Source organism: Phragmites australis, chromosome 12 (assembly GCF_958298935.1).
Source record: "Phragmites australis chromosome 12, lpPhrAust1.1, whole genome shotgun sequence".
Lineage (NCBI taxonomy): Eukaryota > Viridiplantae > Streptophyta > Magnoliopsida > Poales > Poaceae > Phragmites > Phragmites australis.
Window position 1 is genome coordinate 23,410,746 of NC_084932.1, and position 20,034 is coordinate 23,430,779.

Here is a 20,034-nt window from a genome sequence, read left to right on the forward strand (position 1 = left end):
TGCAAATAGGCTTAAACATCATAAATGTACTGGAAAACTTAATTCGACACAAAAACTAAATTCGGCCCGACCTTAAAACTAGCCCAAAACCCGGCAACTGGCTCAGCCCACAACAATCCTCTGTGTGGCTCAGCCCAGAGAACACAAGTACGGCCCACGATGTTTCCCCCTGTGCTGTCCTGAGCGAATGCGAGCACGGCCAAAAACACTCGCCCGGCCTACATCCACACATGATGACGACAGCTATCCAATCTAATCCGACATCGCACAACGATCCTGTCCTGAACAAAACATCACCAGCATCCAAATGCCTAGTTCACTCACTCTCTCATTCTTTGAAAAAAATCTTGCATTCAAGAGTGAGGAGGTGAGAGTAACGGCGGGAGCTAAGCGGTGGAGCAGCGCTGCCATGGGCTTTCTCGCCGTCACATGCGGTTCCGTCGAGAGGATCCACGGCGGTGCCTTTGCAGTGTCGCACGCACGGCGAAAATGGGATTCGTGATGGCACACACACATGAAGAAGAAGGAGGTCTGAGGTGGTGCCAGCGGAGCTTTAGAGGATCCTGCACATGTCTGATGTGCAGCGGTGGCCATGAGGACTTGAGGAGATGGATGCACTGGAAAGACAACACGACAATTCTGGCGAGTTCAATTGGCGACAACATGAACGAAAAACCTTAAGTAATACCACCGCCTTTAGATCTAGGGTTTGGCATTTAGGGGAATAATTGGGAAATTTTCTCAGGGTTTCGAATTTGAGGGGAAATTGGGGAATTTTTTAGGGTTTGCCTTAGGGTTTCATAAATTCCCCAACCCCCCTCCTTCTAAATGCTAACCTGAGCCAAAAACGCATTGAATTAGCAGCTAAATTTGAAAAATTAGCATTAACAGAGACTAATTAGGGCTAGAATGTGATTAACCAACAACAATTGGTACTAAAACTTGAGAAATTAGAGCTTAAAAATAAGTAATTAATCCTTTAATAGACATTATCTAGTAGTAATCATTCTGACCCGAGAGCTAATTGGGTTCAATCTAGGGCTAGTTGGCACTGATGCCAAATGTTAGTTGCTAATAATTAAATTAGATGTCATGGTCACTAGCCCTTAGAGTTGAACACCTATTCAATTGCGGAAGCATGAGCACTAACCCGAACTGGAAGACACCATTAGGCTTGAAGGTCCATTGAGGAAGAACAACAACAATGATCGGTAAGGCTTGGCATAGTACATGCGATGACCAACATTGATGTCGACTAGGTTGATGAAGTGGCAGCGGTCTTCGCACCGTTGTCAGCATCTTGTAAGATCGGTTAGGAATTGTGGTATTGTTGGTGAGGCAAACCTCACGGGAACATTGGTCCCATGAGGTGTCGGCTCCCCCTATTTATGTGGCGTTGCATGAAACGGGACCGTAACCATGAATTGGTTGCATCCCCGATTAGGACGTGTGTGTGAGGGTCATGCCTTAAGTTTCGGCTTCGGTTAGCCGTGATCACATCAACATCCATGTGGGTAGCGGCGGCCATGGTCACTAGTTATTAGGATTTACCGCCGGCGGCTGGCGAAGGCACTCGACATGACCTTGGCTATGCAGAAGCCGAAGGAGATATGCAGACGAGATTTACATTATGTGTATTAAATTGATTAATAAAATATTCAAGGTAGCGACTCCCAACTGAGTATCATTATGTATAGCTAGATAAATTAACTAAATAAGTAACACAAATATCGACGTCCAGTTCATTCTGAATCAAAACAACTTGACAGTACAACACATAAACACATATAACATATTTATTTATTTATGATTATAAGGAAGAACACATAAAACAGTCAACAGACCATACACATTGGAGTGCGTCTGTAGTAGCATATGCTCAGAACTTGTAAAGCACGGGCATGCTTCATCCACAACACACCGAACATAAATGTAAAGGTGAACACGAGGTCTCGAACTTTGAACCCAAATACTCCAGTAGCGTACTCCCATAACTCACCAAGCGGTTGTCCCCAACTGTTGATATTTGATTGTTGAAACCACATAAATTATTATGACTGTCATTGATAAAATGGAGTGAACGTAGCGAATATTTTAGCTAAGCTCAAGTGGCAGTGCTAGTTTTCCCCACTATAAAGCACTCTTGGTCCCTGGCGTGGACTTAATTACTGGATGCATGCAGGGCCATCACCTCGACGGTGAACCCCGGCCCGAGCCCCACCATGACTCCCCACTCGCGGAGCCCCTCCCCTGCCTCCCCATCGTCTTGACGGCGGCGGCGCATTACCTCATCGAGGACGAAGATCACGGTCGGCCCCATCATGTTCCCGTATTCGCTGAGCACCCGGCGGCTGGCCGCCAACTTGCCGGGATCCAACCGAAGAGCCTTCTCCAAGCTGTTCAGGATCAGGGGGCTGCCCGGGTGCACCACCCAGAAGAGGCTGTTCCACCCACCGCGGTGTAATACCGGATTTTTTTTAGAGAGAAAAAAAAGAGAGATTTGACCAAAAATTTGACTTTTTGATCCGTTGCTCGTATGGACGATCGGAGACTGTGGTTGCGTTCATCTCGTCGAGACAAACCCATTTTGCTATTCATATGTCCGTTCCGGGCACTTTGAGACCCGTAGCGAACCCAATAAATCTAGACCGTTCGTTGTTTAAAAAAAATATATATAAAAAAAGGGAAGATAAGTATCGGATGGATTGCTCGATCCATCCAGACACTTCTTGTGCTCGCGTCTCTCTCTCTCTCTCTCCCCGTCGTGCGCTGTGTGTGCTGCTCGCCGTCCGCCGGGCTAGCCCAGCCTGCCGTCGCCGGCCTGCGCGCCGCCGCCGCCGCTGCTGCGTGCGCGCGCTGTTGCCGTGTGCCGTCGCCGTTGCCGCGCGCCGCCCTACGCCTCGCCGAGTGCCACCGCGCCTGCTGCGCGCGCCGCGCGTTGCCGAGCCACCGTCGCGCTGTGCTGCTGCGTTGCTGCCGCGCGCCGCCGTGGTCTCCCGATCTCCCTGTGTACTGACCGAGTGACAGAGAAGAAGCAAGCAAAACCAGCACAGGAAGAAGAAGCCAGTAAGAAAAGGAAGAAAGAGAAAGAAAAAAAAGAAAAAGAAGAAAAGGGAAAAAAATTGGAAATTTCAGATTTTCGTCGGATTCGTCGTCAATCCTTCGCAGGTGATTTCTCGGTAATTTCTGGACGTTTGTAGTTGGATTAAATCAAATCAATCAATTCCTGTCGTATTATTTCATGTGATCAATAGTCTGTTTCGTTTCGATAATTGTTATTGATTCGAAGATACGATATCCGAGTCGAAGTATTCTTTTCGTTCATCGGAGCAAAGTCTAATTAGTGAGAGCTTTGGTTCGACTCTGAATTAGAAATAGTATATTTCATGTGATACAGTTTTCTGTATAGTTTTCCGAAATATAGGCGTACCGATGGCGTTGACGTTATTCCTTTTCGGTAATTGGTTTAGGTGCTTTTGGCGTATTAGCGTGCGTCCTCTTCTACTTCGTCGTTGTGGTGTCGTTGTGCTAATGGTGTGTTTGTTCAGGTGGTGCAACCTCACGTCACGACTAGTGCCCGGCTTCATCGTCGGTAAAGGCAAGTGATTGTAGTGAATGGCTACGCTTTAACCTCTTATTGGATTGCCTACATTCCTTAATTACAATGCATTCATCGAATCTGAATAACTGATGATGAGATGGTTACTAAGTTGTTTACGTTTCCAGAAGTTTACTCGATGATTGATTTAAGAAGTGCAGTAAGCACGATATGCCATTATGCAGTTGTTCATTATTGTTTTATGCAATGTTTAATTTCGAAGTCTCAAGCATATTCCGGAAGTTATGATAGTTATGCTTGAAGCACGTCATACATATACATCTCATGCATTGGAAGTTTGTCGTCGTCTTCTGGCCGCGACCGTACCGGTACAGTACCGTATGTTACCCGAGGAGGGGTACGGTGCACACCCTTACGTTACCCGAGGAGGGGTAAGGGTGAGGAGAGCATGTCATGTGCATGGTTATGTCTTCTTATGAAATTCAATGGGTTATTTGCATCAAATCTTATTTCCTTTAATTAGCTTGTATATAGATATATATGCGGCTCTGAAGGCTTATACCAACCGAATGTTAAATGATTAATGTTATCGTTGGACTTGCTTAGTCATAATTATTTCTCCTAGTGTTGGCGGTCTGTTTCATTACTAGTTTCTATTTAGAATTGTTAGCTCATTCATCTGTGGCTAATAGCTTATGCAAAGTACCTTTCACTTGCTGAGATTTTCGAATCTCACCCGTGTTTTCTTTCCAGGTTTCTTTTGAGGTGTCAATCGCTTGCGGGATGGGTAGCTACACGTCGCCTGCACGTTTACCTTCTCTCTTGGGCTAAACTTGATGCTCTGTTAGATTTTGTCTTTTGCCCTGTAATGTATATAATGAGTTTGATGGTGGTTCAGTTGTTTGGTCGAGGCTTGTATCTCGTTGCTAGGATCTTTGTGTTTGCTAGTGTGATATTCTATATCTGTTCTGTCTGGTGTTGTTGCCTGTTATACCTCCACTTTTAGGGGAGGTGTTGCTGAAATTTTCCCGCAGCTTTCGGCAGATTTTGTAGGTTGGCCTTAGTGACCCTCCGGGCTTGTTTTGGTCCCCGGGGTGTTACAGTTGGTATCAGAGCCTAGGCTTTAGGTCCTAGGTAATTAAATTCTAAAACTGACACACATGCACCTGTAGGATAGGGTTGGTTATATTTTCATCGCTTGCGCCTGTTTATATATGTTTCTATGCTGATTTGTTCCTTAAGTGTTGTTGTTGAATGCTGAGCTTTTGGGTGTGGTTTGTAGATGCCGCCAAAGGTTCGTGGTCGTCGATCTGGTCGTGGAGGGCAGGGAGGACGTGGTCGCACTGCGGCGCCAGGGGGTGGCGATGCGCGGTCGGTGGCTGAGTCGTCCGTGCCAGAGGGAGGAGGTCAGGTTGACCTGGTTGCTGCCATTAGAGAGATGCAAGAGGTGGTGATGAGGACGCTTAGGCAGGGCCAGGGTCAGGCTGCGGGTGCTGGTCACACCGCTATGGCGCCCAGGACTACTGCCGCTAGACGTGGCAGTGGCATGATGCTGCGAGACTGTGTCGGGTTGAAGCTCGACAGCTTCGATGGGTCTGGCAGTCCAATCCAGGCAGCGGATTGGTTGGCCTATATGGTGAAGCAAATTGAGGCTTTTGAGGTAGGGATGCAGGACAGTGTGCGTTTTGTGACTCAGCTGTTGAAGGGAGAGGCTCAGATTTGGTGGGATAGTGTGTTGGCTTCCAGGTCCGTGGTATTGGGCAGTCCTTCTTGGGAGGAGTTTGCTCGCCAGTACGAGAGACGGTTCTACCCTGCCGCTTTCCTCGACAAGATGCATATCAAGTTGGAACAGTTCACTCAGGACAGGAGGTCAGTGACAGAGTATGAGGTTGGCTTCAACCAGATTGTTCGGTTCGTGCCCCATGTGGCACACGATGAGGCGGAGAAGGCTCGACGCTTCCGGCAGGGGCTTCGCCCTGCTATTCGCCACACACTTGGTGCCTTCCCTATCACTGACTTTCGTTCGATGGTGGAGCAGGCACTTGGTGTAGAGTTGCAGTTTAGCTACACTGATGATCTCCGTAAGACTTCCAGTGGAGACCAGTACAGAGGCCCTACGGAGAGAGGGGGCCATTCTAGTGGCCCTATGCAGAGGAAGGGGAAAGGCCATCGTTACCAGCCCTACCGTGGCAGCTCTAGGCCGTCGCGTGCTCCAGGAGGGAGTGTGCCTCAGACCCGCCCCTTTGCCAAGCCTGGCACGGGCATGGTCTGCTTCCGTTGTGGTGATCCGCATCGTCGCAGCGAGTGCACTTGGCGTGGGAGGTGCTCTTTGTGTGGTCTGGAGAACCACAAGGACGTGGTGTGTAGGGAGAACCCCAACTCCAAGCTGCGTTGGGAGCCCGTATCGTCCTCAGCTGGAGGGCAGCGCTCTGGGGGCTCGGTCCAGATGCTAGCTGCGCCTCCTACCCCACAGTATCTACCAGCGCCTTCTTCAGCTTCGTCGGCTGCCCCTACACCTCCACACGGGGTTTACTGGGTACCCCAGTTTTTCCCACCGCTGGGCCCGGTGCCACCGCAGTGGGGTTCCGCACCGACACGTTCGGGTGCGGGGACTTCTTCGTCACAGGCTGCTCCTGGGGTCTACGCTGCGCCCGTAGTTGGGGGTGTGGACCGCGGTGACGTGGTGACAGGTATCATTTCAGTTGATTCTGTTGATGCTAGTGCTTTGTTCGACTCTGGCGCTAGTTTCTCGTTTGTCTCTGTGGGCTTTGCTGGTCGTGCTGGTCTTCTTGTGCAGGAAATTGATCAGGCCGTGGTGGTTAACTCACCGCGTGGCCTTATTTCTAGTTGCAAGGTCTGTCCAGGCTGTCTTGTATCCTTAGCTGATGAGGAGTTCGTTGTGAATCTGGTGGTGATTCCCTTGGAGCCATTCGATGTCATTCTTGGCATGGACTGGCTATCTCAGTACCGGGCAGTGATCGATTGTTCATGGAAGACCATCACCTTGCAGATGCCATCTGGACGAGAGGTGATCTTTCAGGGGAGTGCTATCCAGCACACTCTCTCGTTCCTGTGCCAAATGTTTCCAGATCGTAAGATGTTAAAATCTGGTATTCTTTGGTCGTTCGTTGATGGTGCAGAAGCAGAGGCGCACTTGGAGAATATTCCAGTTGTTTGTTAGTACCCTGATATTTTTCCCAGTGAACTTCCAGGATTGCCACCTGAGCGGGAAGCAATGTGTCGCATTGAGCTAGTCCCTAGTGCGAGGCCGATCTATAAGACCCCGTACCGGATGGCTCCAGTTGAGCAAGTGGAGTTGAAGAAGCAGCTAGATGTGCTCCTGGCTAAGGGCTTTGTTAGGCCGAGCACATCTTCTTGGGCTGCTCCGGTCTTGTTTGTGGAAAAGAAGGATGGCACCAAGAGGCTTTGTGTGGACTATCGGGCACTTAATCAAGTCACCATTAAGAACAAATATCCTATGCCTCGCATTGAGGTTCTCTTTGATCAGTTGAAAGGTGCTAAGGTATTCTCAAAAATTGATCTGCAGTCGGGTTATCATCAATTGCGGATCAGAGAGGAGGATATTGAGAAGACGGCTTTCAGCACGAGGTATGGACATTTCGAGTTTGTAGTTATGTCTTTTGGACTAACGAATGCTCCTGCTGCTTTTATGGAGGCAATGAACAGGATGTTTCATGAGTACCTTGATATCTTCGTGGTGGTTTTCATCGATGATATCCTTGTCTATTCGAAGACTAAGGAGGAGCACGCTGTGCATCTTGGCTTGGTATTGGATACTCTTCGGAAGAACCAGTTTTATGCAAAACTCAAGAAGTGTGCCTTTTGGTTATCCGAAGTGGGTTTCCTTGGGCATGTTATCAATGAGAATGGTATCACCGTTGACCCAAAGAATGTTGCATCAGTGGTCAAATGGCGGAGGCCGATCAATGTGACTGAGGTCAGAAGTTTCCTCGGGCTCGCAGGCTATTATCGGCGTTTCGTGCAAGATTTCTCCATCATTGCTAAGCCAATGACCAGGCTCACTCAGAAGGGGATCCCTTTTACTTGGACTGATGAGTGTGAGGCATGCTTCCAGATGTTAAAGAATAAGTTGGTTAATGCGCCTATTCTTTCTTTGCCCGTGAGTGGCAAGCGCTACACCGTGTACACAGATGCTTCCCGGATTGGTTTGGGTTGTGTGCTGATGCAGGAGGGCCGTGTCATCGCTTATGCTTCCAGGCAGTTGAAGTCCCATCAGCAGAATTATCCCACTCATGATCTTGAATTAGCTGCGGTTGTCTTTGCATTGAAAACTTAGAGGCACTACCTTTATGGGGAGTCGTGCGACATCTTTACCGATCATAAGAGTCTCAAGTACATCTTCACTCAGCGAGAGCTGAATTTGAGGCAACGTAGATGGCTAGAGTTGATAAAGGATTATGATTTGGCGATTCAGTACCATCCAGGCAAGGCTAATGTGGTGGCTGATGCTTTAAGCAGGACAGGTGTCCCTAGGACGGTGATGTCTTTGATCTCAGAGTTTGAGCGGATGCATATATCTTTTTGTTTCGCCGGTGTTGCGCAAGAGGAGACACAAATGATCATTCAGACTGCCATACCCGAGCGTGTTCGTGAGGCTCAGCAGCATGATCGACTCCTTTCTAATGTAAAGAAGAGGATCTCCGAGGGCCGGTCCCGTGAATTTAGTTTAGACAAGGATGGTGTAGTTCGTTTCAGAGGCCGTCTTTGTGTGCCCCAGAAGTCCGAGGTGAAGGCAGATATCCTTCATGAGGCTCACCGTACGCCATACTCTGTGCATCCGGGTGAGACTAAGATGTACCGTGATCTGAAGCAGCTCTTTTGGTGGAAGCGTATGAGGGTTGACATTGCTAAGTATGTTGCTTCTTGTGGTGTGTGCCAGCAGGTGAAGGCCGAGCATAAGCGGTCTGCCGGTTTGTTGCAGCCTTTACCAGTTCCCGAGTGGAAATGGGAGTGTGTCACAATGGACTTTGTGATTGGCTTGCCTCGCTCTCCTCGTGGTCGAGACGCTATATGGGTTGTCGTGGACAGGCTTACTAAGTCCGCACACTTTATTCCCATGAAGACGACTAACTCTGCGCAGGATTTGGCTCCCTTGTATATTAGGGAAGTGGTTAGATTGCATGGAGTGCCGAAGTCAATTGTTTCGGATCGGGACTCCAAGTTTGTATCTCACTTTTGGCAGAGCTTGCAGAGTGCTTTGGGCACGAAGCTCACTCTTAGCACAGCTTTCCACCCTCAGACAGACGGTCAGTCAGAGCGGACAATCCGGACATTAGAAGATATGTTGCGTGCCTGCGTGTTGTCTTGGAAGGGCAGTTGGGAGGACCATCAAGCTTTAGTTGAGTTTGCTTACAACAACAGCTTTCAATCAAGTATCAAGATGGCTCCTTTCGAGGCTTTATATGGCCGAAAGTGTGTTTCTCCTCTTTGTTGGAATGCGGTGGGTGAGAGATCTTTGCTTGGTCCAGACTTTGTTCAGCAGACCTCAGAAAAGGTGCAGGAGATTCGCCAGAATCTGTTGGCTGCTCAGAGCCGACAGAAGAGCTATGCTGATATTAGACGTCGTGATCTGGAGTTTGCTGTTGGAGATCTCGTGCTTCTCAGGGTATCGCCGACCAGGGGCATTGTTCGCTTTGGTACCACCGGGAAGCTCAGCCCGCGGTACATTGGTCCGTTTCCGATTGTGACTCGTGTTGGTAGTTTGGCCTATCGTCTGGAGTTGCCGGACTCGATGAGGGGAGTGCATAATGTGTTTCATGTTTCTATGCTACGAAAATATCTCCGCGACCCTGAGCATAAGATCGATTTGGAGTCTATCACGGTGGAACAGGATCTCACCGTGGAGTGTCATCCGGTGTGCATCTTGGACTCATCTGAGCGAGTCATGCGGAGGAGGACCATCAAGTATGTGAAGGTCCTTTGGTCTAATCAGACTGAACGTGAGGCAACATGGGAACTTGAGGATCAAGTACGAAAGAAGTATCCCGAGCTCTTCGGAGCTGGTGAGTATTGTTGCTTATCATCGTTTATGTTTTGTTGCCCTCTCTTATCGTAGAATCGGAGTGGCAGAATTCGGGGACGAATTCCTTTAAGGGGGGGAGAATGTAATACCGGATTTTTTTTTAGAGAGAAAAAAAAGAGAGATTTGACCAAAAAATTGACTTTTTGATCCGTTGCTCGTATGGACGATCGGAGACCGTGGTTGCGTTCATCTCGTCGAGACGAACCCATTTTGCTATTCATATGTCCGTTCCGGGCACTTTGAGACACGTAGCGAACCCAATAAATTTAGACCGTTCGTTGTTTAAAAAAAATATATATAAAAAAAGGGAAGATAAGTATCGGATGGATTGCTCGATCCATCCAGACACTTCTTGTGCTCGCGTCTCTCTCTCTCTCTCTCTCTCTCTCTCTCCGTCGTGCGCTGTGTGTGCTGCTCGCCGTCCGCCGGGCTAGCCCAGCCTGCCGTCGTCGGCCTGCGCGCCGCCGCCGCCGCTGCTGCGTGCGCGCGCTGTTGCCGTGTGCCGTCGCCGTTGCCGCGCGCCGCCCTGCGCCTCGCCGAGTGCCACCGCGCCTGCTGCGCGCGCCGCGCGTTGCCGAGCCACCGTCGCGCTGTGCTGCTGCGTTGCTGCCGCGCGCCACCGTGGTCTCCCGATCTCCCTGTGTACTGACCGAGTGACAGAGAAGAAGCAAGCAAAACCAGCACAGGAAGAAGAAGCCAGTAAGAAAAGGAAGAAAGAGAAAGAAAAAAAAAAGAAAAAGAAGAAAAGGGAAAAAAATTGGAAATTTCGGATTTTCGTCGGATTCGTCGTCAATCCTTCGCAGGTGATTTCTCGGTAATTTCTGGACGTTTGTGGTTGGATTAAATCAAATCAATCAATTCCTGTCGTATTATTTCATGTGATCAATAGTCTGTTTCGTTTCGATAATTGTTATTGATTCGAAGATACGATATCCGAGTCAAAGTATTCTTTTCGTTCATCGGAGTAAAGTCTAATTAGTGAGAGCTTTGGTTCGACTCTGAATTAGAAATAGTATATTTCATGTGATACAGTTTTCTGTATAGTTTTCCGAAATATAGGCGTACCGATGGCGTTGACGTTATTCCTTTTCGGTAATTGGTTTAGGTGCTTTTGGCGTATTAGCGTGCGTCCTCTTCTACTTCGTCGTTGTGGTGTCGTTGTGCTAATGGTGTGTTTGTTCAGGTGGTGCAACCTCACGTCACGACTAGTGCCCGGCTTCATCGTCGGTAAAGACAAGTGATTGTAGTGAATGGCTACGCTTTAACCTCTTATTGGATTGTCTACATTCCTTAATTACAATGCATTCATCGAATCTGAATAACTGATGATGAGATGGTTACTAAGTTGTTTACGTTTCCAGAAGTTTACTCGATGATTGATTTAAGAAGTGCAGTAAGCACGATATGCCATTATGCAGTTGTTCATTATTGTTTTATGCAATGTTTAATTTCGAAGTCTCAAGCATATTCCGGAAGTTATGATAGTTATGCTTGAAGCACGTCATACATATACATCTCATGCATTGGAAGTTTGTCGTCGTCTTCTGGCCGCGACCGTACCGGTACAGTACCGTATGTTACCCGAGGAGGGGTACGGTGCACACCCTTACGTTACCCGAGGAGGGGTAAGGGTGAGGAGAGCATGTCATGTGCATGGTTATGTCTTCTTATGAAATTCAATGGGTTATTTGCATCAAATCTTATTTCCTTTAATTAGCTTGTATATAGATATATATGCGGCTCTGAAGGCTTATACCAACCGAATGTTAAATGATTAATGTTATCGTTGGACTTGCTTAGTCATAATTATTTCTCCTAGTGTTGGCGGTCTGTTTCATTACTAGTTTCTATTTAGAATTGTTAGCTCATTCATCTGTGGCTAATAGCTTATGCAAAGTACCTTTCACTTGCTGAGATTTTCGAATCTCACCCGTGTTTTCTTTCCAGGTTCCTTTTGAGGTGTCAATCGCTTGCGGGATGGGTAGCTACACGTCGCCTGCACGTTTACCTTCTCTCTTGGGCTAAACTTGATGCTCTGTTAGATTTTGTCTTTTGCCCTGTAATGTATATAATGAGTTTGATGGTGGTTCAGTTGTTTGGTCGAGGCTTGTATCTCGTTGCTAGGATATTTGTGTTTGCTAGTGTGATATTCTATATCTGTTCTGTCTGGTGTTGTTGCCTGTTATACCTCCACTTTTAGGGGAGGTGCTGCTGAAATTTTCCCGCAGCTTTCGGTAGATTTTGTAGGTTGGCCTTAGTGACCCTCCGGGCTTGTTTTGGTCCCCGGGGTGTTACACGCGGGCAATGCCGAGCGGCTCCAGGGCAGCGGCCAGGCACCGCTCGATGTTGTCGCCGACCAGCACTGGCACCTCATGCGGCGCGAGGTTGTAGCTGAGGGCTGAGGCCGGTCGCGCCGAAGTCGCCGGTGACGACGCGCTCGGTCCCCGGCACCGTGGCCTGTGATGCAGACACCATCTCAAAGACGGGGCGCTCGACAGGTGTCTGGGGGTCGGCCCCGACGATGACGGCGCCCGAGCCGTCGCCGAAGATGGCGTGGGCGACGAAACCCTCGGGGCGGGCCTCGTCGGGGGCGTGGCAGCCCATGACGGTGAGTATGTCGGTGCAGGCGACCAGGACGCGTGCGCCGCGGTTGTTTTCAGCGATATCCTTGGCGACGCGGAGCGCGCTGGCACCGCCGGTGCAGCCCTGGAAGTAGATCATGGTGCGCTGCACGGTGGGGCTCAGCCCGAGGAGGGAAGCGACGCGGACGTCGGCGCCGGGAACTTGCGCGTCGGAGCTGGTGCTGACGACGAGGTGGGTGATGTCACCAGTCGGGCGTCCCCACTTGCGGATGGCCTTCCCTGCGGCGTTCGCAGCGAGCTCGGGCAGAGCCGCCGCAACAACTTCTAGCCTAGTATTGATGGATGGGATATCAGGGTCAAAGAACTCCGGGTGTTCACGGACGAGATCCTCGGTGACTTGGAAGTAGCGTTTCTTGACCTCTGTCTTGTCACCTGGAACATGAAAGTGAAATGTTTTGAGTGCCCAAGAACATGCTGAGTGGAGATATCTGCCATGCATCCATGGCGAGACAGTGGCAGGGTTTACTTTACCGGCCGAAAACCGGCGGTTTACCGGGTTTACCGGTGGGTACCGGTAAAAAAAATAAACCGGTAAATTTTTTGAATTTGTTTATTTAAATTTTCAAAAAGATTAGATCACAGTAAAAAACCACTTATCAGTAATATTTGAATTTTGTTTATTTAAATTTTGTTTCAATTTTGTTTAAATTTGTTTGAATTTGTTTGGTAAAACTCCGGTAAATCTGATATCTTCGAGAAATCGGATTTACCGGTGACCTCCGGTAAATAAAATTTACCGGTAAGATTTTCCCTGGACAGTGGCGATGAGCGTTTGTTTTCCATTCCTCCAGATTTTTCATGTTTGATCTACACAATAATGCAATACAACCAGGCCCGTCCACTAGCAGGGGCAGGATGGGCACTTGCACAGGGCCCCCAAATAATTGGGACCTCTAAATCCTAATTAATTTGCTTAAGTATATACTTAATCAGAGATAAAAAATAAAAGCCACTCTAATCAGATTGTTTCGTTGCTTTCTATTGCCTATACGCATAGTCTGAATTAACTATGATTTGGTTCATAAATTTCTAATACTACTGGTTACTGCTATTCTTTCTTGTATTTGTGCATTTGAATGTCGTTTTTATTTTCTTCAATTATTCCATATCTTATGAAAGTAGAGATAAAAAATTTAAATTTAAAGGCTAAATTGAGAGTCTGATTCAGAAGTTTAGCACAGGGCCTCCAATTTCTACGGGACGGCCCTGAATACAACTTGGCTATCAAAGTCGTGTCTTTATTGATATATGACCCAAATTCATTTAAATTTGGATGAGAGACCGGATCTGTACAGAGCAGAGGGCCCAAAGGCCCCCGAGCGAATTTGATTTCGTCTTTATACGATGTAAGCCGCATATGAAGATAGGCTTAGTGCGCCTTTGGTATCCACATGAGTTTTCGATGTAAAACCGGTGACTCCCATGTATGTGTTCTGTATTTGCCGGTCGTTTTCTAACAGGTTTACGGACCATACCCATAATATATCTAGAGGGTCAAACCTTTCAACCGGAGTGATAATTTATGATATAGTCACTCCGATCATAGATTTATGACATTTTAAATTAGCGCAATAATTAAATAAGTAGGATGAATGACCATGCGTGCTACTCTCAATTACTCTCATGTAAATGTGCGCAATTAACGTTGTGAAAACACTTTCTCATTTCCCCCATGCACCACACCGATGGAGAAGTAGTATTATTTGATAACTACGGGGTTACCAATGAAACTAAAATCTGGAACACGTAGAGAAAAATTATCTTAAAAAGTTAAATTCCTAGAACAACATATATTTAGTAAATGATTGAGGAGACTAAAATGGTATATATGTGTGATCGGAGGGAGCAGCACGAGACAAGAGAGCAATTACGAATGAACATAAACCTTTGATCACATGAAAATGTGTATATATCTTACATATTTTCTTCATGATTCCTTTCAGGTGGGTGAGATGATCGCTCTTGGTGACCTCGAAGAACCAGTCGGTGAACTTATCCTGCGGAATGCAGTTCGCTGGGTTCGCCGTGCCGACGGCCAGCACACACGCAGGGCCATCGGCCCGCCGCTCCCGCCGTAGCTTGTTGACCTGCGGTGGACTGTGCGCTTCATTCGCCGCTCTGATATAGGTCGGAGAGAAGAGAGATAGTGAATGTTAGAGAAGTGTGTGCGTAGGAGAAGGTATGCCAGAGCAGGATTTGTTCATATGTGTGCTATATATTATTGTTTGACTAATGAGTTTTGATGCATCCATCAGATCAACAACAGCTTATTTTGACAAAATTTGGACAACAAACTTTTAACAGTTTCTGGCTCGCCCAGGCCTACATATGACGAGGAGGGAAATAGGGTTTAATTCTTTGTGAAAAAAAAGAAAACATTACACCAACAATTAAAGCCCAGCAAGTGTGGGACAACCTAAGTTATTAACGTATGGTCAACGGTGCAATAAGCTCCTGATAACCATTCTTTTCCAATGTCCATCGTCTCACCTCCTCGCTGACAACCTTTGTCGTTGATATATTACTGTTATTGGAAAGTATTGAAAATAAAGTAGAAACAATGTTGGCTATGTGAAATAATAAATACCAATAGAAAACTGTAAGATCATATGTGATGAAAATTTGGTTTGTGATAAAATTGGCAAAAAAAAAAGTGATTAAGCATAATCGCATAGATGATGTGCATGTGTCGCTAATAGTTGTTTAGATATTCTCGTGGTAGCATAGCTGCTTAGATATGCTTGTAGAATATGAGATTAAATAGGGTTTTTATTAAAGTGAATTGTTAATCAATAAAATTTGAATTTAACTTCTACAATCATTCACCCTTCTGATTGCTTATTTAGAGAGTAATCAATCTAAAAAACAATAACGGCTGGCCACTCGAAAATAACCATAAGAAAGACCATAAATTTTGTGGCGTATTCGTTTGAGGATCGAGCTCAAAGTGTGAGTATTTTTCTCTAACAATGTAAGCATGATCAGTAGCAGTGGCGGACTAAGTGCCATAGGGTTAGGTAGGCACCCGATAAGACTTTTACTTTTTTTCTTGTTTTGAACGAACTGTGGACTAGATCACATACTGAATAAAATTTAGATCAGATTTTAGATAGTCTCAGACCTACCTAAATTACCCTATAAGTCCGCCACTGATCAGTAGAAGCAGAACGTAAGTAGAGACCTACTAACTTGACTTACACTCCTGTCCTCCTGGTGGTTAATTAGTTGTCTACCTGTCATTGCGGCGATCACCAACGGCGACAGAAAGAGCGGCCGCCACCGCTGCCGCATCGCCGTGGCCATTGCCATGGCTAGAGCTCGACTGCGTGGAGGCCAGTGGACAAGCTTGCTGAGACATGACGGCCGGCTGGTATGGTGGACAGGACAGCTCTGAGCTGATCAAATTCTGATAGACTTCGATCCAGCCGGCCAGGGTGGGGTTCTTTATATGACCATGCGCACTTGAGCACCGGTATGTCATGCATGACGCATGCATGCGCTATTGCTATAGAATATAGCTTCATAGCGTGGCACGGCAACGGGAATCACACTTAAGACTAGAGCTAGGAAATTAACGTCAAGTCGATGAGAGAACAGCTAACTAATTAGTAGATCGACATGATGTCAAATTGCGGCCACTTGGATACAGTATACATGGATCAGAAATGTTGCAGTAAAGGCAGCATGGGACTATATAGTTTATGGTATTTCTTTGACCCAATTCCAAATTTAACTATCCTCATCAGGAATGGTTGGCACCGCATGGCAGCAATTAAAGGCAGAGCAAAGCTCCTAAAACAAGGGGCGGAGCCAAGGATCGAATATAGGGGCGCTCAACTCGCCAACGTTGACAACAATTATCAAGATTGGTTGATACAGGCCCTTGGATGTATAAAGTCACATAGCTTCATCTTATTCCCTAAGAGGGAGTTACCAAATTTTAGGTTGTTTACCTAAATCCCTCAATTCTCAAATATTGCAGTTATAATTCTTACTTGTTGACATTGTGATGGTACAGAAGTATTCTGATCAGGAATTTGTACATCCACTAGTTGGTCCGGTTCAATAGCGTGATCAATGGTCACATTAGAATTTTCAACACAACTAAAAGTTGAATTAACTGACTTGTAAAAGCTATTATTCTTCTTTAGCCTCTTCATGGCTAAACAAGTCAATGACTAAAGGCTATCAAAGTATATTGAAATTGGAAACAAAAAAGAATTAGATTTTTTATGGCATCATCAATTCATCATCACAACTAATACCTAATATAATTATATAACCCTACCCCACTGCCCTACCCAATTAATCTAATCTTAAAGCATAGTATCGTACAACAATTGGATATTAGAATGGCTAGGAGATTAAGATTGTAACCATATCAATTTACCTATGCGGCTGTGAGCTTGTGCCTCGATCTACATAACACCCTGAACATATCAACAACATTTACTGGACTATATATGTTTCAAGCCAAACACACACACCGGGAAATTACCACATATTGGACCATTGGGCATCGAAATGTGGTCACAAACAATGAACTTGTGCGTGGGCATATGTACTTCGCCATTTTCAAGTTTTCAGTTTTTTCATGTAGTTTACATTGGAGCATCTTAGAATGAGTATATAAGTATACTCATAGTGAACATTGGAGCATCTTAGAATGAGTATATAAGTATACTCATAGTGATAAAGAAGTATATCCAGTTTATTTATGTGGTATATCATAGTGTACCCCCGGGAGTACAAACTAATTTTCTTATATATAGCACCCACTGTGGCAGTTGTATTCTTCTCTTTACTACACCAAAACAGCTCATCAATGCTAATTCAAAATCGTCATCAGTGACAGGTTTTTGAACCGACACTAATTACTCGGCACTGATAGTCGCTGACTATAAGTCCCGGATATGGAACCGGTACTGAAAATCACAATCAGTGCCTGTTGAAGCTACCAAACAGCACTGATAGTCGGTCTCGATTCAACGTTGTTCAGGTCGAAAAAAATTTCAAATTTTTTTTTTGCGACCAAAGGCTACCCACCCGACCACACCCAATGTTCGTAAAATCACGTAATATTCGCTCGCATATGTGATGTTCTGTAGTAGTGCTTCTAAGAACACCATATGAGGTGTTTAAGCTTTTAAGTAATTACTCATATCTTCCACGTGAAAAAATTTGAGTCATTAAGAGGCAGAGATGCTTGTCACAATATTAGCCAATGATAGATACAACGTGTGGTAGATTTTTCATGCCTTGCTGCTTGCAATTCGCACTGGAACCTATAATATAGATTTCGTTGACTTGGTCAGACTTCTCGACCTCAATTATCTGTCGGTGAGGGGTATCCCCGATTAATTTTGATGCTATGTATAACTAGCATCTGCCATGAATGAATAGAAGCTGCAAGTACATTGTTGCTGGGAAAAAAAGGGAGCTGGTGCTTTCGTGTCAAATGCTACCCATTATTAACAATTCCGTATATAGCATCAATTTGGACTGCTACATTTAGTTTGCTCATATATGGCAATGTCAAGTAGCGGGTTACTGTCCGAATCGGATATATAATCAGGATATAAAAGTATATGGCCAAACAATTGTAACTAATCATATCTTATCCTACGTTAATATATGAAGAAAAACAAAATATGGTATTCAAAGCACTAAAACAACCTTCACTACTAAAAACCGACACTGATAGCCGATCTCAATTCAACGTTTTTCAGACCGAAAAAAGTTTTAAATTTATTTTTTTCGCTCTCAGAGGCTGTCCCCTCGACCACGCATAATATTCACAAAGTCACGTAATATTCGCTCGCATAAGGCAACAAAGACTCGAACTCAAGACCTCACAGCCTGTACGTACGCATGACCCCTCTAACCATCTCAGCTATCATCGGATCGTGAGTATAGTAGCAAAATAAATCATTTTGACATCTTTTGACCAAACATTTGAGTAGCTATTTGCATATCTAAATAATCTCAAATAAAAAAGTGATCAACTACAAAGTTGTAGATCTGGTCGAGAGCTACAATTTTTATATAAAATTTTTTCACATTCGACTTTGTGTGAAAAAGTTATGAATTTTTTAATATGAACTGTCATCGACAACTACTATAACTTTATTATAATTATTTGGACATTTAAATTACCTCAAATTAAAAAAAAATCAACTACAAATTTGTAGATCTCATTGAGAGCTATAATTTTCATAAAACGTTTTTCCACATCCAACTTCGTGTGAAAAGTTATGAATTTTTTAATATAAACTATGATGGTAACAATTATCCGTGACGGTTCGTAACTAGAATCGGCACTGATACTGATTATCAGTGCCGGTTCGTAGCTAGAACCAGCAATGATGGTTCGTGTCTAGAATCGGCACTGATACAGTCACTATCAGTGCCGGTTCCAGCCAGAACCAACACTGACAGTGACTATTTTTCGTACGCAAAAGTTTAAGAACCGGCACTGATATATCTTCAATATCAATTACTGTCGAACCAGTGCTGATATGACGCTATATATATATATATATATAATATAATATTCTGTAGTAGTGTTTCTAAGAACACCATATGAAGTGTAAGCTTTTTCAGTAATTACACATATCTTCCACGTGAAAAAAATTGAGCCAGTAAGAGGCAGAGGTGCTTGTCACAATATTAGCCAATGATAGATACAACGTGTGGTAGATTTTTCATGCCTTGCTGCTTGCAATTCGCACTGGAACCTATAATATAGATTTCGTTGACTTGGTCAGACTTCTCGACCTCAATAGTCTGTCGGTGAGGGGTATTCCCGATTAATTTTGATGCTATGTATAACTAGCATCTGCCATGAATTAATAGAAGCTGCAAGTACATTTTTGCTTGGAAAAAAAAGGAGCTGGTGCTTTCGTGTGAAATGCAACCCATTATTAACAATTCCGTATATAGCATCATTTTGGACTGCTACAGTTAGTTTGCTCATCTATGGCAATGTCTAGGAGCGGGTTACTGCCCGAATCGGATATATAATCAGGATATAAAAGTATCTGGCCAAACAATTGTAACTAATCTTATCTTATCCTATGTTAATATATGAAGAAAAACAAAATATGGTATTCAAAACACTAAAGCAACCCTTTACTACTAAAAACCGACACTAATAGTCGGTCTCGATTTAACGTTTTTCAGTGCGATAAAAGTTTCAAATTTATTTTTTCGCGACCAGAGGCTACCCACTCATCCACGCATAATATTTACAAAGTCACGTAATATTCGTTCGCATAAGGCAACAAAGACTCAAACTCAAGACCTCACAGCCTATGCGTACGCATGACTCGTCTAACCATCTCAGCTATCGTCTGATCGTGAGTATAGTAGCAAAATAAATTCTTTTTACATCTTCTGACCGAAAATTTGAATAGCTATTTGGATATCTAAATAATCTCAAATAAAAAAGTGATTAACTACAAAGTTGTAAATCTAAACGAGGGCTACAATTTTCATATGAAATTTTTTCACATTCGACTTTGTGTGAAAAAGTTATGAATTTCTTAATGTGAGCTGTCATCGACAACTGCTGCAACTTTATTATAATTATTTAGGCATTTAAATGACCTGAAATTAAAAAAATTCTACTACAAAATTGTAGATCTCTCGAGAGCTATAATTTTTATAAAAAGTTTTTCCCCATCCAACTTCGTAGGAAAAAGTTATGATTTTTTTTAAGATGAGTTATAATGATAACAATTATCCGTGATGGTTCGTAACTAGAACCG

General features: G+C 44.9%; 1 long non-coding RNA gene and 1 pseudogene across 1 annotated transcript; one reads left to right on the forward strand and one right to left on the reverse strand.

Moving 5' to 3' along the window:
• Positions 1 to 1,874: 1,874 nt before the first annotated feature.
• On the reverse strand, positions 1,875 to 15,668 carry LOC133887196 (bisdemethoxycurcumin synthase-like; annotated as a pseudogene).
• On the forward strand, positions 9,982 to 11,714 carry LOC133887197 (uncharacterized). Its single transcript, XR_009903532.1, has 3 exons — positions 9,982 to 10,426; positions 10,807 to 10,850; positions 11,571 to 11,714. It is a non-coding gene; the product is annotated as an uncharacterized LOC133887197 (long non-coding RNA).
• Positions 15,669 to 20,034: the final 4,366 nt, after the last annotated feature.